Consider the following 24,931-nt stretch of genomic DNA (forward strand, 5'->3'; position numbering starts at 1 on the left):
CAGTATGAAATAATGTATTAATATTTAACACTATAGATGGTCTATAGTATAAGCTGTATCACACATTTAAATAATATAAATTAGTGGTCAGGAAAAGTTACACATCCCATAATAAATACACAAACATAATAGAACAAGTACTGCACTTTCTAAGCACACCTTCTCCCACCTCATGGTAAGGCTCCTGTCTCTTATTCCTAGTAGCTACTCTCTGGTCCAGTGCACTGATTGAGGACTCAGAACCACACACAGAACAAGCTTTGTAGAAGAAACTGCTACCGCTGGGCATGTGCAGCTGCTCCGCTCTGTCCCTTCTGCTGCATAATGTGGTGGCAGCTCTAGTAATCGTATTATATACCATTGCTATTGCTGTCATCATTTGAGCCATTGGCCAAGAGAAGAGGGGTTTCTGGGCAACCGGAAACCCCCCTGCGTTTGCCTATGGTATATATGGTATACAGCACAGAACAGCCCATTATATAGGTCCATCATGACTCCTGGCTCCTAACTTCCAATACAGATTAATGAAAAGTGGTACAATGGAAAAGCTAATGGTGCCCATAGCAGTCAATCCGATTTCACATCTTTATTCTTCTTATGCAGAATTTTACATTTAACCTAAATATTGTAAAATAGCACCACACCTGCACGTAACGTCCACAATTCTCTCATGTGAGATAGGCAAGCGTCCTACTTGCTGTCAGACAGACATAAGTGAGAGCAATCATTTACTGCCAGCACGTCATGTAATAATATAATATATAAAGGGAGCAGATATATAATTTTAATATCAAAGCCTGGACTTAGCCTGGACTTAAACTGGACGAAAAACTGAAAGAAAACCTCAAACAACAACAGATGAACTACTTATCAATATCAACTGCATATGCAAATTTATCACCCTCCAACTTTCACTTTGTGAACACTATGCAACCCACTTGCAGGAAAGAACATTAGTAAGATCTGGTTTCCATCCATAATCAGGATTACAAAGATCTTCTTTGGGACAATTGTGAGTTCATCTTCTCATCTACAAACACTTGAAAAATCTAACATAATTACCATTGCTTCTTAACCCTCTCACAATCCTTTAATTTCTCACAGCCCAAATACATTTCTGCACCCACTTTATCTACGCTTTTGACTCATTCCATACTAAATCTACACCCATTGAGACTACACTGCTTTTCTCACCTGCATTTCTGCAATTCTTCTGCTCTGATTCCCTTACAGTCTCCTCTCCTACTTCCACTTTCCCTCAACCTATTTACCTACTTAACACTATGTCAAGGCTTTCTTATACTCCCCACATCACTCAGTGTCTACCTAATCATGTATCTTTATCCTTCCCCCCTAGTCTCCTACACCTCCTCTTCTGTCTCCCCTCCATCCCTCTGTTTCCTTCCCCCTCCTTTCCTGTTACCCCACATTCATTTACCTCTGCCCCATGGTCCTGCTACCCCACAACTCAGCCCTGCTCCCTCTCTCCCTTCCCTGTCACCTCCCCATATCCCCATCCACATCACACTGACCTCCCTCCCTGCCCACCTCCTGCAGTTTCCCCTCCTAGCTCAGACACCCGTACCATCACTACTCTCTCATCATCCCTGCCCTCAAAGTTAATCTCACCTCATCGCTACAGCAACCCTGATAATCTCATTCACATCTCTCCCACAAACCCATACCCTCTATCCTGTGCCCTCTGGAATGCCAGATCTGTTTGTAACAAACTGGTCCCCACTCATGACCTTTTCATTTCCAACTCCCTACACCTACTAGCCATTACTGAAACTTGGATTACGCCCTCTGACACTACTTCTCCTGCTGCTCTCTCTGCTGGGGGCCTCACATTCTCACACACACCCCGACCTGGGGGTCGCCATGGGGGTGGTGTTGGGGTACTTTTACCTTCTAGTTACTCCTACCAACTCATACCACCAGAACCATCCCTTACATTCTCAACATTTGAGGTCCAAGCCATACGCCTCTTCCAACCAGTCCATATTAGAGTAGCTGTCATTTACCGCCCCCCTGGCACTGCTTCCAAATTCATCGACAACTTTGCTTCCTGGCTTCCTCACTTCCTCTCTTCTGACATTCCCTCCATTATCCTAGGCGATTTCAACATCCCTATTGACATCGCCACACAATCCCCTGCCTCTAAACTCCTTAACCTCTCCTCTTCACTTGGTCTCTCCCAGTGGACCTCCTCACCCTCCCATGTGAATGGGAGCTCACTGGATCTGGTCTTCACTCACTGCTGTGATATTTCTGATTTTTCCAACTCCCCATTTCCCCTCTCTGACCACCACCTGCTCTCCTTTAACCTATCTCTCTCAACTTCCCCATTTCTACCTCCTAAGGCTACCATCACTAAGCGTAACATTGAAGCTATTGACACCACATTCCTTTCCTCCCTGTTTGACTCACTTCTCTCTCCTATTCTCTCTCTCTCATGCCCTGAACAAGCCACTTCCACATACAATGCATCCCTTACTTCTGCTCTTGACTCTGTTGCTCCACCAACCACTATTCACCCTCGCAAATTAACACCTCAACCCTGGCACACCAAATGCACCAGATATCTGCAAAAATGCTCACGTACTGCTGAGCGACACTGGAGGAAATCACGCTCTAAGGCAGACTTCCTCCATTTCAAACTTATGCTCTCATCCTTCAGTGCTGCCCTTTCTCTTGCTAAACAGTCATACTTCAAGAACCTCATCTCCTCCCAGTCTTCCAACCCCCGGCGCCTCTTTGCCACTCTCAACTCACTCCTCTGCCCACCTCGTCTCCCTTCCTCACTCTCTGCTCTTGACTTTGCCAATTACTTCACATCCAAAATTGACTCCATACGTCAGGACATCACATCACACCAGTCCATCAGTAACCAGCTTTCTCCTATCCCTTACCAACCCTCCCCATCCCTCGCACCTACTCTGACATCTTTCTCCCATGCATCTGGAGAGGAAGTCATGGCCCTCATTCGTTCCTGTCCCTTCACCACCTCCCCATTTGACCCTATCCCCTCCCGCCTTCTCCGCTACCTCTCTCCTTCTGCTTGTTCCCATCTTTCCCACCTTCTCAATCTCTCCCTCTCATCAGGCACTGTCCTCTCTGCCTTCAAGCATGCACTCATCTCTCCTATTCTTAAAAAACCTACACTTGATCTAAACACTCTCTCCAACTACCGACCCATCTCTCTCCTCCCTTTTGCCTCCAAACTCCTTGAGCATATTGTCTACAACCGTCTTACTTCCTTTCTTTCCTCACACTCACTGCTTGACCCATTCCAGTCTGGCTTCCGTCCTCTCCACTCCACTGAAACTGCCCTTACAAAAGTATGCAATGACCTCCATGCTGCTAAATCTAAGGGACACTATTCTATACGTATTCTACTTGATCTCTCTGCTGCTTTTGACACTGTGGACCATCCTCTCCTACTGCAAATTCTTCACTCCATTGGTCTACGTGACACTGCCCTCTCTTGGCTGTCCTCCTACCTTTCTGACCGTTCTTTCTCTGTCTCCTCTCCTGACTCCACCTCCCCCTCACTTCCACTAACTGTAGGGGTACCCCAAGGTTCTGTCCTTGGTCCTCTTCTCTTCTCTCTCTATACGTCCTCACGAGGTAAGCTCATTAGTTCTTTTGGTTTCCAATATCATCTCTACGCTGATGACACCCAAATCTATCTTTCCTCTCCAGACCTCTCCCCTGCTCTCCTCACTCGTATCTCCAACTGTCTCTCTGCTACGTCTTCCTGGATGTCCCAGCGCTTTCTTAAACTTAACATGTCTAAGACCGAGCTGATCATCTTCCCTCCCTCTCGCATAACCTCACCTCCTACAATCTCATTATCTATTGATGGCACTACTATCTCCTCTAGCCCCCAAGTGCGCTGTCTTGGAGTAATCCTTGACTCCTCCCTCTCCTTCAAACCACACATTCAGCACCTCTCACAAACCTGCCATTTTCATCTAAAAAATATTTCCAGGATCAGACCCTTTCTGACCCAGGATGCTACTAAGACTCTTATCCACTCACTGGTCATCTCCAGGCTGAACTACTGTAATCTGCTCCTGACTGGCATTCCTGACAAATACCTCTCTCCACTCCAATCTATCCTCAATGCTGCTGCCCGGCTCATGTTCCTCACCAAACGCACTACGTCCACATCTCCTCTCTTACTAGACCTTCACTGGCTCCCCTTCCCTTTCAGAATCCATTTCAAGCTTCTCACACTCGCTTACAAAGCCCTCACCCACTCCTCTCCCATCTACATCTCTGACCTTATCTCCCTTTACACTCCCACTCGTCCTCTTCGCTCTGCTAATGCACGCCGACTCTCCTGCCTACGGATTACTTCCTCCCACTCCTACCTCCAAGATTTTTCACGTGCTGCACCACTTCTCTGGAATTCCCTACCTCTCCCCCTCAGACTCTCCACCTCTCTACAAAACTTCAAACGGGCTCTTAAGACCCACTTCTTCACCAAACCCAGCCAAATCTCATCCTAACCCTCTGTTCCACGCTCTCTATGTACCCCATCTGTGTCACCCCTGTCTGTCTACCCCTCCCCTTTAGAATGTAAGCTCTCACGAGCAGGGCCCTCTTCCCTCATGTGCTTATCCTTTTCTTACTTTAATAATCTTCAACTGTACCACATCCAGCAGTCTTCTGCCACCTGATACTTATTCCAGTGTCATCTGCTGATGTAACTATGTTTATTTACCCTGTACTTGTCCTATACTGTCATCAACTGTAAGTCGCTGTTTTCCTGTTTGATTATTTGTTTATGTACTCTGTAATTGGGCGCTGCAGAACCCTTGTGGTGCTATATAAATAAAGGATAATAATAATAATAATTGTAGATGGTCCGTCCCATCTCCTCAATGGGCAAAATTCAGATCTGATCGTAGATGTGCTAAATTTAGCACATCTACGATCAGTTTCACTGACATGTGGGGGGACGCCCAGCACAGGGCTAGTCCGCCTCGCATGTCTAGCTCTGCTCCCCCACACACACACACAGGTACAAAAGCATTGCACGACGGCGATGCTTTTATACCTGACGAGTAGCTCCATGCAAGCGCAGCTCCTGCGCTCTGGGGTCGCAGCGGCTACATGTGACGTCACGCAGCTACTGCGGCCTGCTACCCCCAGCGGTCCGGTTATGCCTCCTTTGTCTGGACCACGCCCCACCAACGCCGTTCTAACGCTATTGGCATGCCCCCTCCTACCCCGCAACCGCCTCTGCCTGTCAATCAGGCAGAGGCGATCACAGCCAGTGAGATGGGCTCCCGGGGTGCGCACGCGCAGTGCGGCCGCTGCGCACACGCACTCCACAAAGTAATGCAGGCTGTAGTGACCTGGCAATAAACTAGCATACATACCGAAGTAGCTGTCCGCTCGTTACCTGCTGGACCTGCCCACATAGCGTAGCACAAAGTATGTAGGGAAAAAGTCAGTTTCTTGCCAGAGTGTATTTCCTGCATGACAGATTAGACCCCGCTTCCCTGTACAGTGGTCCTAGGCATCTGTCTGACAGATAATAAAGCCTGAAGTAGTGAATGATTGAAGTTTAATTGATATCTGGGGGCCCATAGTGAGTAATAGGTCTGGTGTATTTTCTTCCCAGTAATCCACACCAGAGAGCACTGTTTGTGCTGAAGGATATTTAAAGGTTTCGCGTCTCTGCTACTGAAATACAAGGTGAGAGAGTGTTCTAGCTAAAACAGATTTCCTCACCGGAGTGACGAGCGCACGTTATATGGATTTCATGTTAGATATGTTGATCATTTATCAAAGGGGGAAAAGCAGAGGTGTTTTCTTGTTTGTTTTTTTTAGCAACACAAAGGATGGTTATTACAGAAAAAAAAAACATTTAAGAAAAATGCTTTCATTTGTAACAATGTTTGTAACAATGTTTACAGCTTCTTGAACATTCCTATAAAAATATTTCTATTAATTAATTCTGAACGTTGTTTTTTTACATCAGTGAAAATTAAATCCCACATCCGGGTTTTCAGTTCCTCTGTTAGGAGTGAGCCTGTCCGGCCGGTGTCGCGCTGGTGCATTTCAGGACAGGTCGGCCCGGCCAAAACTCTTGCTGTCTGGGGTCTGTAATGCTGCCTCTATTTATTTATTGTTTAGAAATAATTAATTTGATTATAGATTATTAATCCCAACATTGCAAGGGCTAAAGTGCATACACACAGTGTGATGTGTGCTTACGATTATGACTATATAGTCAAAATCGTAAGAAAAGTTAGCACATATCGACCATGGGGCCTAATTCAGAGTTGATCGCAGCAGCAAATTTGTTAGCAGTTGGGCAAAACCATGCGCACTGCAGGGGGGGGGGGGGGGGGGCAGATGTAACATGTGCAGAGAGAGTTAGATTTGTGTGGAGTATATTGTTTCTGAGGCTGCTTTATTTTTACTCTGCAATTTAGATTTCAGTTTGAACACACCCCACCCAAATCTAACTCTCCCTGCACATGTTACTCCCCCCCCCCCTCTGCAGTGCACATGGTTTTGCCCAACTGCTAACAAATTTACTGCTGTGATCAACTCTGAATTAGGACCCATGGGGGTCATTCCGAGTTGTTCACTCGCTAGCTGCTTTTAGCAGCATTGCACACGCTAGGCCGCCGCCCTCTTAGCATAGCAGAATTGCTATTACATATTTCTGTGCATTTTCTGAATAGCTCCTGACCTACTCCTAGATTGCGATCACCTCAGTCTGTTTAGTTCCTGGTTTGACGTCACAAACACGCCCTGCTTTCGGCCAGCCACTCCCCCGTTTCTCCAGCCACTCCTGCGTTTTCTGCTGGCACGCCTGCGTTTTTTTGCAAACGCCGTGAAAACGCTGAGTTGCTGCCCAGAAACGCCCCTTTCCTGTCAATCACTCAACGATCATCAGAGCGACTGAAAAGCGCCTCAAAAGCAAATCTACTAAGTTTTGTGTTAAATAACTAAGCGCATGCGTGCTGCGTACCATGCGCATGCGCATTTAGCAACAAATCGCAGCATAGCGAAAATCGGCAACGAGCGAACAACTCGGAATGACCCCCCCATGTGTACACATACCGATGCACGCTCCCAACGGGTCGGTATCGCAAGAAAAAATAGACTGTGCAGGCAAGGCAATATTGACTATATTGTGTACAATCTAGTTTCTAGTATAGTCAAAAGTGTATATACTGTAGGGGGTAATTCTGAGTTGATCGCAGCAGGAACTTTGGCCCTCATTCCGAGTCGTTCGCTCGGTATTTTTCATCGCATCGCAGTGAAATTCCGCTTAGTGCGCATGCGCAATATTCGCACTGCGACTGCGCCAAGTATCTTTGCTATGAAGATAGTATTTTTACTCACGGCTTTTTCATCGCTCCGGCGATCGTAATGTGATTGACAGGAAATGGGTGTTACTGGGCGGAAACACGGCGTTTTATGGGCGTGTGGCTGAAAACGCTACCGTTTCCGGAAAAAACGCAGGAGTGGCCGGAGAAACGGGGGAGTGGTTGGGCGAACGCTGGGTGTGTTTGTGACGTCAAACCAGGAACGACAAGCACTGAACTGATCGCACAGGCAGAGTAAGTGTGGAGCTACTCTAAAACTGCTAAGTAGTTTGTGATCGCAATATTGCGAATACATCGGTCGCAATTTTAAGATGCTAAGATACACTCCCAGTAGGCGGCGGCTTAGCGTGTGTAACTCTGCTAAATTCGCCTTGCGACCGATCAACTCGGAATGAGGGCCTTTGTTAGCAGTTGGGCAAAACCATGTGCACTGCAGGTGGGACAGATATAACATGTGCAGAGAGAGTTAGATTTGGGCGTGGTGAGTTCAATCTGCAATCTAAATTGCAGTGTAAAAATAAAGCAGCCAGTATTTACCCTGCACAGAAACTTAATAACTCACCCAAATCTAACTCTCTCTGCAAATGTTATATCTACCCCCTGCAGTGCACATGGGCCCTCATTCCGAGTTGATCGCTAAGAGTCATCGCATCGCAAATGTCCGAAATGTAAGTATCTGCGCATGCGCAAATGCGTGATTACGCATGCGCGAAGACATACGTACGACAACTGTGCAAAATTACTTTGGACAAAAAAAGCCGTAACTGGCAAACGAAAACAAGGAGTGGCGTGGGCGTGGCGGAGGCGAGACTTCGCAATGCTCCGACATGGGCGTGAAAGTGGGCGTACTGTGTGGGAGTATGCAACTTGCAATGGGCGTGTTTTTCGCACATAAACTTTGTCGCTGTTAAAACTAACATAGGAAACCGTAGCAACATTCACGCAGCAGCAGAGTAGGTCTGCAGTTACTCTACATTTGCGAAGTACTGGTACAAGTGTTGTATGCAGTAATTAGCAGTTAATTGGAGAGCACATTCATCTGATGTTCAATTACTTGTTAATTACTGAGCCCATGAAAGTTACCAACCAGCAATTGACTGAACACACATTACATGTTTATTCTACTCACATATTAATCTCACACACTGTTAAATAAGGTTGTTATTTGTGTTTAACTTGGTGTGTAAGCATTGTGCAGAAATGTTTGAATGTGTGTTAGACTACTAAATACAAACAAGTTACATTTTTATTTAAAGTTAGATAATTCTGCAACATTCTGATCAATTAACCAACACCCACATAATGCCGCATACACTATGATTTATTTTTCAAAGTCACAATAATATAGGTTTTTAACATCTGTCAATGTTTTCAATGATGTCATGTTGTCCAAAGATATTTTATCAAGTTGTCGTGTCTGTTTTATTAATATGGACATTAAAGTGTGGTGCAAAACATACCTTTTTTTTTTATTAAAAAAAAATTTGAAGGAGAATTAGCAGATTGGTCACCAAGTGTCTATATGTTGACATAATATTTTAGTAAGTAAGATTTTGCTAATGCATTACCTTCAAGAAATTGCACACATTTTGAAATTATATTTTTTATTTCAGAAATAATATGATCCAACATTTAAACATGGCTCCACATGAGTCTCACAGGCAGAGATAGACCAAGCACCAAGCAGATGGCACTGACAAATTATATTGCAGAACTCAGTACTCTGCAAATTTCTGCTTCTGACAAAAGTATCTTATAAAATCATAAATTCAACATATTTCACACCCTGCCACACAAAAATGTGACACAAACTGAGAAATAATTAGTATCCACCACACAAACACAACAATACACAGCACACTAGTGAGAGGAAGATGGCTCTGTTGTTTTTTAAAAGAAACTCACAGGCTACAATTCCTCCAAACAGAAAAAAAGACATTTCACTAAGAGGGAGTGATCCATTCTGGCCACACAAGCCAAGTCCAAAATAACATAGAGGCAACTACAAAAACATGGGTGCTGCCCATCTGGAGAGACATCACTTTCTTCTTTTTGGCCCCGCCTGAGGCTGATCTTCTTTGCTTGGTCTGCGGAGTGACCTTCGTTGGGCCTGCCCAGTGTCCTGTTCTTCCTGGGCAGGGGCAGGGGAGGGAGCCGATGTGGTTGGCTCTCTGCCACTGTGGGCAAGGGAGACAGCGATGGCCTGGAGCCCTTGCAAGATGTTAGTTGCAAGGCTTTGGTTTGAGGAGGCCAGTTGTTCTTGGGCCTGCCTGATCTCTGCCAGACTTTGGCAGAGTTGAGCAACACCTTGCTCAACACAGGTTCGGATCTCAGTGAGCCGGACAGTTATCTGGCTTACCTCCCGGATGACCCCGTCTTGAAATGTGTTTAGGCTCTCACCATACCTAGCAATTTCAAGCAGGATCTCCGGGATAGCAGAGGGTTGGGTGGGGGGGCCAGTAGGAACCTGCATAGGTGGGTTTTGTTGGCCCACACTGGCAGACCCACTAGGTCCCTCCACCTCAGCCTCAACCACATAACCGGCCTGTGACTCAAACTGTTCACCCCCCTGTGCTGTGTTTTGTGGCAAGCAAATAGAAGAATGTGTGGGGGAAAAGTTGGAGTCAAAATTAGTTTAAGATTATTAATACAGTTCAAATTTCAGACAAATACATGTGTAAACTTACCTTCCAAGTCATGTCCCGTCACAATCTCAGGCAGGTCCGTGTCCATATGAGACACCCCTTGGCCCTCCTCATAACTCACACAGGCCATCGCCATCTCCTCCAAGTCAGTATACTCCACAGCGACAGGTGGTCCCCCCCCTGTTGCCCTTGAGGCATTCCACTCCGCAGCCCTCTTTGCCTTCAGGCGGGATTTGAAGTCGGCCCACCTACATAAATATTGTGAAAGAGGGAAAAAGTTGAGTCTTCTTATTGTTCAAAGTAAATATCTAGCACACATGTTCTGCTTGTGTTTGCTAGACATAACATGACATGTAACTACATTTTTTAGGCAACTTAGCACAGAAAAAGGATTGTCAAGATGCACTTACCGTCGTCTCACTTCCTGTGATGTTCTGACGACAGAGCCAACTTCATTCACAGATTTTGTGATGTCTCTCCAGATGCGTTCTTTGGAAGCAGCCCCCATGTTTTTGGGGCCCCTATGTATTTTGGACATGGCCTGCGTGACCAAGACACGCAACTCCCTCTTAGTGAATGCAGGCTGTCTTTTTTTCCGTCTGGAGGTAGCCTGTGAGGTTTCTTCAGGTTGGTCATCTCCATCTTCCTCCTCACTAGCAGCTTCTGTCTGCTGTGTTTGTGTGGCTAAAGTCAATTCTCCCTCAGTTTGCTCACTATGTGTGTGTGGCAGGGTATCCACACTCAATTCTTGAGGTTCAGAAGCAGAAATTTGCAGAGTACTAGGTCCTGCATTAACCTCCGCAGAGGCGTATTCTAACAAGCGCCTTTGACACTCTATCCGTTGTTTCTGCAATGCCATCTGCTGCTCTGCAATGCGGTCTATCTCTGCTGCGATTTGCTCACGAGAAGCCATGTTTGTGATGACGTGTGTACGCCGAGGTGTGTGCGCTTATATACCTACGTGCGACTCGTTAATTCACACAGGTGTACACTGTTATTCTGTTGAATGATTGCACTGCTTATTTAAGGGCCTACTGTGCATGCTGTAAGTGTTGGTAGTTTGGCGTTTGAGTTGTTGGCTTGTGCGGGAAGGTGATAGTGGAATTGGCAGAGTGAGTAATTGTCAAGCATACCTTTGTCCTTTTCTTTGCGTTTTGAATATAGGCAGTCATTTTTTGTGTGTATTTTCGTTTGTGAGTATTCTGTTTTTTGTAAAATTTTTTTGTGTTTGCAAGTTTTTGTAATACATTTTAATGTTTTAATTTTTATAACACATATATATTTTGCAAGTCCATTTGTGAAAATATTCCCGTGCTTCTTTGTTTTGACTGTCATTAGTGTTCTCTTCTAGGAATCTACTTTTTGGTGAGAAAAACCAATTTTGTCTTTATTTTTGGGTGTGGTCCACAAAAACAAGACTTTATTTCTTTAGGAGCAGGTAAGTGTCGTTGGCCTGTGTTGGAGTTTGTTTGTTGGAAGTGTCTGTATGCTGTTTTTGACTGTCATTTGTGTTCTCTTGTAGGTTTTGTTTTTTTGGTGAGAAAAACCAATTTTGTCTTTATTTTTGGGTGTGGTCCACAAAAACAAGACTTTATTTCTTTAGGAGCAGGTAAGTGTCGTTGGCCTGTGTTGGAGTTTGTTTGTTGGAAGTGTCTGTATGCTGTTTTTGACTGTCATTTGTGTTCTCTTGTAGGTTTTGTTTTTTTGGTGAGAAAAACCAATTTTGTCTTTATTTTTGGGTGTGGTCCACAAAAACAAGACTTTATTTCTTTAGGAGCAGGTAAGTGTCGTTGGCCTGTGTTGGTGCTTGTTTTTTTTTTATATTTTTAATAATTTTTTGTGTAAAGTTTGCTAAACAAAGTGTTTGGGGTTTCCAGGATTGATCTGCAAAGTAGTTTTGGTCTTTCCTGGACTAGGTACTAAATTTCTTATTTTTTTTTTTATTTTTTTTTTCAAAAGATTTTTTGCATTAATATATGTTTTTTATATCCAAATATTAAATTTAGTTTTATTTGCTTTTTATTTTTGCATTTTTGACATGAATTCAACACAGAAAAAATGTACGCTCCTGCAGTAAGTTGACACCACAATTGTAAAAACAGTTATTGTGTAAAATTTTGGAAAACTTTGTTTTTTTTTTAATTGACATTTCTTAACATTCTCTCCAAAAAGTGTGTGATGTCAATACATATTGCGGCAGAAGCCCTACCTCCCCAACCCACGCCAGCACTCCCACCCCAACCGCCAGCCCCACAACCACAGCCGGCTCCTCATCAACCAAGGCAACGGAGGCGTGCTAGGCCACCAATTTTCAGAACCCGTGTCATACTTTTTGGGATGCCAGATGATGTGGTGGTGCGTAGATACCGGCTGCCACCACATCTAATCCTAGACACTCTCTCCATAATAGAGAGTGATCTGGAGTCTGAAATTCGGTATCCTACAGCAATACCACCATTGACACAATTCCTTGCAGTGTTACATTTTTTGGCCACAGGATCATTCCAGCATGTTGTTGGAGACCTGGTTGGCATGTCGCAGGGCCAGTTCAGTAAGGTCCTGCGACGTGTCTGCCAGGCTTTCATCAAGCGTGTTAAGCAATTTATTGCTATGCCTTTGGATGTTGGTGCCCTAGATGTGGTGAAGCGGCAATTTGCGGAAGGTGGTAGTCGCTTCCCACATGTTATTGGGGTTGTGGATGGCACACATGTTGCTATTCAGCCACCAAGACATAATGAAGAAATTTATAGAAACAGGAAACTGTTTCATTCTCTGAATGTAATGGTTGTTTGTGGGCCATCCCTCCAGATCCTTTCCCTGAACGCAAAGTTTACAGGAAGTTCCCATGATGCGTATGTCATTAGACAATCAGGGATATGGCAGAGATTAAGATCAAGTCAACGACCAGACATGTGGTTATTGGGTGAGTTGTTGCTCAAATTTTTTAGTTAAAAAGTAACAACAATATATGAAATTTGAGATCTAAAATGTGGCTCTTATTCCAACAGGAGACCGTGGATATCCTTGCACCCCCTGGCTCATGACTCCTTACCGTAATCCCAGGCCAGGACCACAGATGGCATTTAACTCCGCGCTTACTGCCACTAGGCAGCTGGTGGAGCGCACAATTGGTGTCCTGAAAGGGCGCTTTCGTGTGCTCCACCGCACGGGTGGCGACATCATGTATTCGCCGGAGATGGCAAGTAAAATAGTGGTCCTGTGCGCAATACTCCATAATATCGCGGTAAGGAGTAGTGTTGAGCTTCCTCAGGCAGAGGAATTGCCTGATGAGGAGCCAGGGGTTGTGCCACGCTTCGGTGGGGGGAGTGTGACACGGAGGGGGAGCCAAGTGAGGGCAAGAATCGTAGCAGAACATTTCAGGTATAGTGTTTTTCCCATTTATATTTGCACAAATAATACAACCCAGTATGCTTATGTATTTTTAAACATGATTGCATTTAGTATGTTCTTGTAAAGTGATTGGGGAATGCTGTTGTTGTGTTTGAATGGTTTTTTCTTTTTAAACATAAAAAACAAAAACACGTTAAGCTGACAATGTTTATGTAATAATTTAAATACTGTAATGTTAATAAATAGTGTCCTTATTTATTTTATATCCTCAAATCCTGATTATGTAAACAAACACACAAACAAATGATACTCAATGTTTGACACTTTGTGACTGTCCAGCTGAATGATCACACGACCTGTGGTGAGTACACAGATATGTTTAGTAATTTTCAGTAAAGTCTGTCTCTGTGTGTTTTATCTAATTGTTTCTAACAAACATTTTCGCTTCTGCTAATGCGAATTTCCGCTCGTGCAAAATAACACTCTGCTCTTCACAGCATTGCAAAGATCAATAAAGTTATTAGAAATGACATATTTTTGGCCAATCACATGCTACCAGACACTATAAATATATGCCCAAATAAGGAAAACGCCATTGCCATGATGCGTGCAGCACCGTTCTCCAGGCGGGAGCTCCGCGTGCTGGTGGCGGTGATGGACCGCCGCGTAGGCCGCGTTGGGCGCTTCATCCCCAATCGGGTGAAGCGCGAGGCCTACGCGGAGGTCCGCCGCCTGCTGCGGACTCGCGTCCGCAGCAGGCGGACAATCATCCAGCTGGAGAGGCGCTGGAGTGATCTCCGCAGGCGGACTCCAGATCTGTTGGCGGAGATCCGCCAGCAAATCCGTGCTCTCCATACACGAAGTAAGTTACATTACATACGATTTTTAGCTTAAAATGTGCTAATGTTTGCTTGTTTTTCTTTGTTTCCGACGCATTGTTGAAAACCATTGTGCAAAACCATGTGCACTGCAGGGGAAGCATATGTAACATGTGCAGAGTGTGTAAGATTGTGGTGGTGTGTGTTAAAGCATTTTTTAAATTTGCAGTGTTAAAATAAAACAGGCTGGATTTTCCATGCCCATAATTTCTAAACACACCCAAATCTAACTCTCTCTGCACATGTTATATATGCAACCCCTGCAGAGCACATGCTTTTGGCCAAATGCTAAATAAATTCCTGCTGTAATCCCCTTGGAATTACCAAGATTTTACAGTAAGTGGTAGGCTAATTGCATCCTTCAGTGTATTTTTTTGGAAATTAGGACAGTGTGTGTGGTTAGGGAAAACAGTACTGACTGTAGTAAAGTGACACGAAACAAGTGCATGTTTTCAAGAAATAAGAAGCAGCCTGGAAACTGGTCCAAAATACTGGATCAGTGCTGGCTATATAATAAGGTGCCTTGAATACTAATCTGGTGATGGTGCCTAGACCAATCACTATGACTCAATGGACTAGATTAAGGAATGAGCTTCAAAGTTCACGTTTGGAAACATTTTATTTGCCGTGGCCAACATGAAGAGGATCTTAACATGTTTGAGTTTCAAAATAAAATATATTAAACAAAAAATATGTAACAGAACATTGATATGAACAAATGAATACTATGTAATTTTGCATAATTTAACAATGTTTACAATATTTACATTCTAGGACAACAACAACGGCACAACTCCCCACCCCCTTCCCCTTCCCACTCACCCTCCCCTTCTCACTCCCCCTCCCCTTCTCATTCCCCCTCCCCTTCTCACTCCCCCTCCCCTTCACAGTCCCCCTCCCCTTCTCACTCCCCCTCCCCTTCACAGTCCCCCTCAGCTTCCCAGTCCCCATCATCTTCCCAGTCCACCTCATCTTCCAAGGCCCCCTCATCTTCCCTGGCCCACTCCACTTTCCATTCCCCTTCTCACCACACCTCTCCATCTCTTTCTGGGACCCCTTCTCCTCCTTCCCATACCCCTTCTCCTTCATCTTCGTCATCCCCATCTGAACCCCCCTCACCCTCTATTGCCTTACATTTCTCTCCACCCCCCTCGCCCTCGCAATCAGACCCCCCCTCTGAAATTGTTGCTCCAATCCAGCCTCCTTCCCCAATCCCTCCTCCTTCCCCAATCCCTCCTCCTTCCCCAATCCATCCTCCTTCCCCAATCCCTCCTCCTTCCCCAATCCCTCCTCCTTTCACCATCCCTCAGCCGGCTTCACCGATCATGCCAAGCTCACCACCCAGTGAATGGGCACAGGAAGCCCCTGACGAACATTCCGGGAGTCAGGATGTTGCCGTGGAAAGTAAGTTTTGTTTTGGTGTCGAAATGATTACCCACTTACACTTACAATGCCAAAACATGCAGGGTTGTACTGTTTGAATTCTTGTCCCCAGGACAAAATTTGGATATTTTCATCATGGTGTACATGTTGCCTTTACATATTTGTGAGTGTCATTATATGTACAGTGTGTATGTGTGCAATATTTTGTGTGTCCACTCTAGGTTGACACTCATTAGGTAGCCAGGGTTGGCAGGACAACAGGGTTTATATGTGTTAGTTTTGAAGGCCAACAGTTAGACCTGAGTGGAGTTTAGTATGTTGTTGTCGATTTACACTTGGGCCTGTGTAGTCAGAAAATTTTAACTTACAAAACACATGCTTCACTTTGTTATGTAGACTAATGACACACTGATTTGTGGTGGGAAAGTTACATTCACAAAATGAAAAAACATTCAAATAAACCCTGTTTGCACTTATTTAGTAAGGGCAGCTTTCAGGGAGTGTGGGAATGCTATGATATGGTGGCCTTCGGAAGATATTGATATGCAGTGTGAGGAGGCAGGACCAAACCCCTTTTAAATAATGCCACAAATAAAGGATGTGAATGAATGGCAACATGGTGTAACAGTGTTGAAGATGGAACATAGGGGTTAAAATCCAAGATGTTTGCATGCCGGACAAATTTTAGCAGTTGGGCCAAACCATGTGCACTGCAGGGGAGGCAGATATAACATGTGCAGAGAGAGTTAGATGTGATTGGGTAATTTTGATTCTGTGCAGGGTAAATACTGGCTGCTTTATTTTTAATGTGCTAATTAGATAGAAGATTGAACACATCCCACCCAAATCTAACTCTCTCTGCACATGTTATATCTGCCTCCCCTGCAGTGCAAATGGTTTGGAGCAACTACTTAAATTTTTAAAGCTGCAATCAACTTGGAATTACCACCATAACTTTAACATGGGATGTTGCCCAGAACAAACAATACAATTAATCTTGACTATTGGGGAACAACTTCTACAAGTTATTAAATTTATTTAGCCTTGTTTGCTATGGCCAACGCTACATCTTACAATGAAATCACATAGGAGCAAATGTAGGCCATGCTCTTTACAATTGGAATAAGTCACACAAAAAAACTGAGCATGCTGGCTTTTTTTAAGGCTAATGATTGAACCCTAAAACAGTCATGATGAATCAACTTTGCCATTAAGCAGGCCTGTCCAAACTGCGCAACTGCAACTGTAGAAAAACTACACATCCCAGCATGCCCTTACACAGGTTTTTCATTCCCTGGCACCAAAACTGAGTCAACGACTGCTGGTATATGTAGTTTCACACAAGCAGGAGGAATGCAGTTTGGACCTGCATGCATTAAAGTGTGCTTTGTGCCTTGCTAGGCTAATAAGCAATGTGAGTAAGTTAGTAATGTTTGTTATCTCTTAATTACAGATGTTGCCGTTGGAGATCCAACATCCTTGCAGGATATAGTTTGCAGTATGAGGCGCCATCTCCAGGCCTTGGTGGGGCTTTTGGACGCCATGCAAAAATTTTGTTAATTTTATGAATATAATTAAAAATATTATAAAAAATGATAATATCAGTATTCCACTTTTAAAAAAAAATAAACTAATAAATTTAAAAACTTCAGCGGCTCTTTATTATTTAGTCATGCAATAAAGGAACAGCAGATTGCAGAACAAACATTTCTTACCTTAAACATTTCAAACATCTAACGTAAGTTATTTTAAATCAACAACTAAAACATGTTATTGGCTTTTTAAACATGCATACACCTTCATTCACATACAAAAACTCTACTTTAATAAATTCTAAAAACACATTAGACCAAGCACATTGCAAACATCTATATTTATATTAAACATGTAAATAAAAGGAGGTTATTTTATGGCTACAAAGTGTTTTTCTGGGATTTCAACAAATACTTAATTGATCATGACCATTTCAATTAATTCACTAATTGGATTTGTTATTGAGGAGGGCTTGTGGACTTTGATTTGGAAGGTGTTAGTCCACTTAATAGTATAAAAACAAATTGTGGTGCGTTTTTCAGCAAAAGTGATCACTTTAACTGAAAAATGTGTAAATATACTACAACTTAGTATTTGTACGAAGAAGTATGTGTTTATGCGATGGGTTCGCATTGCTGCGAGGATTTCGCATTGTTGCGATGTCATTTGCCGTACGCCCACTTTGTGTAATAATGCGTGCGAATGTGCTAAAATACGTTGGGGGCGGATGTTCGCAAATTTACTACATTAACGCAACTTTACTAATAGGCTGTGCGAACGAAAAACTTAGCGAACAACTCGGAATGAGGGCCATGGTTTTGCCCAACTGCTAACAAAATTACCTGCTGCGATCAACTTGGAATTACCCCCATAAGTCAAAATCATACATTCTCATACCTTCCAAAATGACCCTCTCCAGGAGGGACACAATGCTCTGCTTCTGGACTTCCTTCTTAATTTATGATTGCCATCACCTGTGCTGAACAGGTTAATGGATAAGAAAGGTGTTTCAGGACAGGTGATGGTAATCATAAATTAAGAGAAAAGTCCAGAAGCAGGGGATCGGTATGAAATACCTCCAATCAAAATACCGACGGTCGAAATCCCGACACCAATTGACCGATGGTCAAAATCCCGACAAGGTCAAAATACCGACATAGACAAAATACCGACAAGGTCAAAAAAACCGACATGTAAAATGCCGGCAGGTCAAAATACCGACATGCATTTTTCATTGTTTGTGTGTGTGTGTCGACATAGGTCGACATGGACACCATATAAGTGTACCGCGTCCCCTCGCATGACGAGCGCGCTTCGGGCACACTATTATATTCCCCTTTCAAGTCCACTGGGATGGTAAAGTATGAACAAGTCGGTTTCAATGAAAAAAAATCATGAAAAACTCATGTTGGTATTTTGACCTGTCGGCATTTTACATGTCGGTATTTTGACCTTGTCGGTATTTTAAATGTCGGTATTTTGTCCATGTCGGGATTTTGACCGTCGGTCAATTGGTGTCAGGATTTCGACCGTCGGGATTTTGATTGGAGGTAAATTGACTGCATCCCCAGGAGCAGAGCATTCTGTCCCTTCTGGAGAGGGTCATTTTGGGAAGTATGCATACTATAGTCAAAATCGCAAGTAAATATAGTCAAAATTGGTGGTTCTGGGCTCCATGGTGATCAAGGGAAATCGCATAGTCAAAATTGGCACTTAGTCAAAATCAAACTGTGTGTATTGTATTCACCTTTAAAATACTACTGGGGAGAAGAGGTAATGAGTCACTAAGGGATCTTTGTACTAAAGGGGGCATTTACTAAGCAGTGATAAGAGCGGTGAGAGAAGTTGCCCCATCAACCGATCAGCAGCTCTGTATCATTTTATAGTATGCAAATTATAGATGTTACTTCAGTGCTGATTGGTTGCCATGGGCATTTCTCCACTGGCTCACTTCTCCTCTCTTATCACTGCTTCAAAGTCTGGGAGAGAAATACAGTTGACAGAGATAAAGGGGTCTATTCATGAAGCAGTGAACGTGTGGAGAAGTGAGCCAGTGGAGAAGTTGCCCATGACAACCAATCGGCATTGAAGTAACATTTATAAAGTGCATAATATACAATTGTACGGAGCAGCTGATTGGTTGCCATGGGCAACTTCTCCACTGGCTCACTTCTCCACTCTTTTCGCTGCTTCATGAATAGACTCCAAAGTACCAACCAATCAGCTCCTGTCATTTTTCAAACATAGCATGTAACATGGCCGTTAGGAGCTAGTTGGCTGGTACTTTATCTTTCTCCACAGGGGCGGATCCAGAAGAAAATTATAGGGGGGGCACCATGGAAGGGGCAAGTACATTTGCGTGCGGCTTCGGTGCATGTGAGGTGGCGCTTCTTATACAATGCCCACAGTTGTAGCGCTCATTATGCAATGTCCACTGTACTGGTAGTGCCCCTTATATAGACCCCATAGTAGTGGTGCCCCTTATGCAATGCCCGTATTGCCCCCAGTAGTAATGTTGCCTGTAGTAATGCCCCCAGTCATTTAGCACCCTAGTAGTTATGCCCCCAGTGGTAATGCCCCTGCAGTTATGACCCCAGTAGTTTACCCCCCCCTTTAGTTTAGCCTCCCAGTAGTAATGCCCCCAGTAGTTTGCCTGCTTGTAGTTTAGCCACCAGTAGTAAAGCCCCCCTGTAGTTTGCCCCATTGTAGATTATCCCCTGTAGTTATGCCCCCGTGTAGTTTAGCCCCCAGTAGTAATGCCCCCAGTAGTTTGGCCCCTGTAGTTATCCCCCAGTAGTTTGGCCCCTGTAGTATGCCCCCAGTAGTTAGCCCCTTTGTAGTTGGTCCCCAGTAATAATGGCCCCCAGTAGTTTGACCCCAGTAGATGCCCCCCAGTAATAATGTCCCCCAGTAGATGCCCCCCCGTAATAATGTCCTCCAGTAGTTTGCCCCCAGTAGTAATTCCCCCTAGGAGTTTGCCCCCAATAGATGACCCCCCAGTAGTAATGCCCCCAGTAGATGCCCCCCAGTAATAATGCCCCCAGTAGATGGCCCCCAGTAAAAATGTCACCCAGTAGCTGCCCCCAGTAGTAATGCCTCCAATAGATGACCCCCCAGTAGTAATGCCCCCAGTAGATGCCCCCCAGTAGTTTGCCTCCAGTAGTAATGCCCCCCCCCCCAGTAGTAATGCCCCTTGTTGATGCCCCCCCAGTAGTAATGTCCCCCCGTAGTTTGCCCCCAGTAGATGCCTCCGCTGCACTAAGGAAGAAAAAACCATCATACTTACCGAGCCCCGTTCCCGCTTCCAGACCTCTGCAGTCCTCCTCTTGGCATCCGCTCCTCAGCACTATGAGACATCATGACTGACGTCTTTCCCATAGCGCACGCCGCACAGTGACAGCGCCGGAAGCTGGAGCTCAGTACCGAGCTCCTGCCTCCGGCTGCCGCTGTGCAGGGAGACGGGCGCCCACTGGTAACACAATCTCAGCGGGCGCCCGTCATCTCCCTGTGCGGTGCCGGGGGGGGGGGGGGGGGGGGGCGGAGGACAGAGGACACAAATGACAGGGGGGCACGGGCCTGAGTGCCCCCCCTCCCTGGATCTGCCACTGTTTCTCCACATTATCTCTCCCTAAGGCTTAGTACATACTGTAGACCCCTAAATCTGTGTGCTGGAGAGTAACTGCCATTTTCTTGTAGCACATCTCCTCCTGGTAAACTGACTAGTGATATTGTCTGAACACAGAAAATGAGAGTGAGAATCGGCTCTAGAACCAAACTGTGTATAGATTATTCAAATTATTAATAAACGGATTATGTTGTGTACAGATCTAGATACTTCCGTATTTCCCCGAAAATAAAACTGGGTCTTATATTCATTTTTGCTCCAAAAGACGCATTAGAGCTTATTTTCAGGGGATATCTTATTTTTTTCATGTACAACAATCTGATCCACACTTACGCGTCTTAGCATTTTTCTCATCCGCCTTTTGACTGCGGTTATCGCACGCTGCTCGCCATTTTCGGACCATTCAGAGATCCAACTTCTTCTCTTTGCAGAAAGCCGTAAGATTCTTGCTCCGGAAGTCCTCCATGATTCCTTTCTTGTACTCGACGGAAAAGCTCTTTCCTTTTGCACTCATCTTGTCGGGGGTCACATAAATGCATTAAGTACGCCCGTTACAACACACGACGTATTGACGTTGCGTGTTGCAATGAACGTGCTAAGGGCCTAATTCAGACCTGATCGCTAGGCTGCGTTTTCGTACAGCCGGTGATCAGGTCTAAACTTCCGCATACACATGCACCGCAAAGCGCAGGCACGTCGCACGGGTACAAAGTGGATCGCCGCACAGCAATGTGTTTGTGCGAAGGATCCATTCGCACGGGCGTTCGCAAGGAGATTGACAAGAAGAAGGCGTCTGTGGGTGGCAACTGACCATTTTCTGGGAGTGTTTGTAAAAACGCAGGCGTGTCCAAGCGTTTGCAGGGAGGGTTCCTGCCGTCAATTCCGGTCCTGGACAGGCTGAAGTGATCGCAGCGGCTGAGTAAGTCCTGGGCTGCGCACAGGCTGCACAAAAGCTATTTGTACATCTCTGCTACACATGCGTTCGCACACTTGCACAGCTAAAATACACTCCTCCTGTAGGCGGTGACTATGGCCCCTAAATGCATCCGCCTGGCTGACGATCTTAACTGGGGCTTATTTTCAGGGTGGGGCTTATCTTATGAGCATCCTGAAAAATCACGCATGGGCTTATTTTATGGCTAGGTCTTATTTTTCAGAAAATACGGTATATTCAGTATATTCTGTGTGCAGAAAACACTGAGGAATAGCTGCTTCCCTGGAATATTTTGGTACTGGATTCCCAAGGAGGTAGGCTAAGATAAGGGGTGTGAGCACAAAGGGCTGTGGTGGGGGAGTTGGTGGTATTGGCGAGAGACACAAATGACGGAGAAATTAGATGAGAGAGAAAGTCTGGGAGATGCGAGGTAGGGACAGGGCCGTCTTAACAGCATTGAAGGCCCTGGGCAAAGCAATGCACTGGGGCACCTACCCACTCATTAACATTAAATCTAAAAAAATCATAACTTACCGCTTCTGTGGTCACACACCGTCTCTCATTGCTGGATAGCTCCAACCATCCACCAATCAGCAAGCAGACAGACATTCAATGTCTTGCTGCATCCTGGGAGGCAGGTAGAAAATACTGCAAGACCATTCTGATTGGTATAATTCATAACCAAAGTGGCCAGGCTGCATTCTACAAGAAGCTCCAGAGGCACCAGCCTGGGAGGTAGATGCCCTCTAGCCAAAGGCGGGCTTGTTTTGTTCATATGTTTGTAAATCCAGTCATAAGGACACAGAGACATGTGAGTTCACTGCTGTGCTATTTTATTCCCTCACCAATTTCAGGCACACACTGCACACTGGACCACCCACTTCCCAGCATCCCCCTGGTCCCAGGGACCATCACTGAAGATTCAGGCTTACACATATTACTAAGGGAGTGTCTACAAATATTAAACATTCTAATACACTAACAACACATCCTCTTTTCATTAAAGATAAGCCCTGTACGCTTCAATGCAACAATTAACAACGTCATATTAAGAACATCATCTAATACGTTTCAATGAGTCTCTCAGGTCTGCGTATTTCCCTTTTGGGTCTTTCATACACAGTCTGTGTTTCATCGACCATGTTGGACCTTTCTAGAATTGTGGTTTGTTCACCATTATCAGGATCATCATACATGTCAGATGAAGGGTATTCTTCAGTCATGTTGTCTTCATTATGGTTAGGTTGAGATCTTAAATCCACCCGATTTCTTCTTACTTCCGTTCCACGCTCTGTACGTATAGTAAAAGATCTTGGTGCTACTTGTGCTTGCACAATACTTTTCTGCACCCAAATACCTTTCTCGTGATCTCTGAGACGGACTTGGTCACCTGATTTTAGATCAGATAAGCTTTTTGTTTGCCTGTCATGGAACAGTTTCTGTTTTGCCTGTTGACATTCCTTACTCAGTCTGACCAACGCTGAGTTATGTGTATTAAGCAGTTCATCATGTATCAGGAGATTTGCTCTAATCCTCCTTCCCATCAGCATTTGTGCAGGAGATAGTCCATTCTGTAAAGGTGTACTGCGGTAGATTAAAATACTTTTTTGTAGAAATCTTCTTTACCTTCTTGAGCTTTTTTCATGAGACTCTTTACAGTTTTTACTGAACTTTCCACCAACCCATTTGAGCATGGATAGTGAGGACTTGACGTAGTATGGACAAATTCCCACTCATCAGCAAATTGTCTAAATTCAGCACTGGAAAACTGAGGACCATTGTCAGTGAACACTTCCATAGGAACACCATGCCTTGCAAAGATTGACTTCATGCAATTGATTGCGACTTTACTAGTAGTTGTATGTAGTGTCTTCAACTCAGGGTAGTTAGAGTAATAATCAGTCACAACAATGTACATTTTCCCATTACAATCAAACAAATCTGCGCCAAGTTTCTGGTACGGTATCTCTGGCACTGCGTGAGGACTCAGTGGCTCGACTTGTTGTTTTGGTCTATACGTAAGACATAATTCACATGTAGCTGTAGTCTGTGCTATGTCTTGGTTCATTCTTGGCCAATACATAACTTCACGTACTCTCCGCTTACATTTTTCTTCTCCTAAGTGGCCTTCATGTATCTTGCACAGCATAGTTTTTCTTAGTCGTGCAGGTATGACAAACCTATTGCCTTTGTAAATAATACCATCGACAACTGTAAGGTCACTGCGGTACATCCAATAATCATGGATAGACAGCGGGCACGCATGTTTTTCTGCTGGCCAACCTTTCAGAATGATATCTTTCAACACTTTCATTTTGTCATCTGTCTCAGTTTCTTTCCTAATCTGTTCTTGTCTTGCAAGAGACACTGGTAGAGAAGCTACGATCAAATTAACATAGGCTCCTATCTCTTCATCCATCAGACTTTTGGAACCTTCACTTTTGTCCACAGCATGAGAAAGTGTATCAGCAATGTACATGTATTTGCCAGGACAGTATAGCAAGCAGTGCCAGATTAAGGTCCTCATGGGCCTGGAGCTGTAATTTATGAAGGGCCTATTGTGCGCTGTTGCAGGGGGTGTGACCAGCGTGGTGGGGGTGTGACTACCGATATGGGGGTGTGGTGTGGCTAGCACCATGGAGGGCATAGCTACCCACCTACCTAACTATGGTTTATTTTTATGCTGCGAGCTAACGTACCGGTATATACGGTATTTGGATTGTGGGAGGAAACCCACGCCAGTATGGGGAGAATATACAAACTCCACGCAGTTAGGGACATGGTGGGAATCAAACCCATGACTTTAGTGCTGTAAGGCAGCAAAGCTAACCATCACACCATCCGTAGACCTGTTAGTGGTAGCAGTCCAATCCACAAGGAAATTTTTTCCCCAGAACATTTACAAAATACTATCCTATGACTAAACTCATTAATGAGCATGCACTGCTATGGTTTTTTCTAATATGCATTTTCAGTTTCTTTAAAACATGCCACTGCCATGTAAAAAAAATAAATATGCATTAACGAATATGGTAAAAACCGGGATACAAAAAACAAAAACACAGACAGAATATAATTTGAAGTTTCCAATTAGCTTCATTAGTCACACCCGCTCCCCGCACACACTACACTACCCCTAACCCTGCACCCGCTCCCCGTACACACTACACTACCCCTAATCCTGCACCAGCTCCCCGTACACACTCCACTACTCCTAATCA

The 24,931-nt window shown here is 44.5% G+C and overlaps 1 long non-coding RNA gene across 1 annotated transcript; it reads left to right on the forward strand.

The window, feature by feature from the left end:
- Positions 1 to 12,905: 12,905 nt before the first annotated feature.
- LOC135058271 (uncharacterized) lies at positions 12,906 to 17,158 on the forward strand. Its single transcript, XR_010244718.1, has 4 exons — positions 12,906 to 13,387; positions 13,697 to 13,718; positions 15,010 to 15,639; positions 17,072 to 17,158. It is a non-coding gene; the product is annotated as an uncharacterized LOC135058271 (long non-coding RNA).
- The last annotated feature ends 7,773 nt before the right edge of the window (positions 17,159 to 24,931 follow it).

Source organism: Pseudophryne corroboree, chromosome 3 (genome assembly GCF_028390025.1).
Source record: "Pseudophryne corroboree isolate aPseCor3 chromosome 3, aPseCor3.hap2, whole genome shotgun sequence".
In the NCBI taxonomy this organism is placed as follows: domain Eukaryota; kingdom Metazoa; phylum Chordata; class Amphibia; order Anura; family Myobatrachidae; genus Pseudophryne; species Pseudophryne corroboree.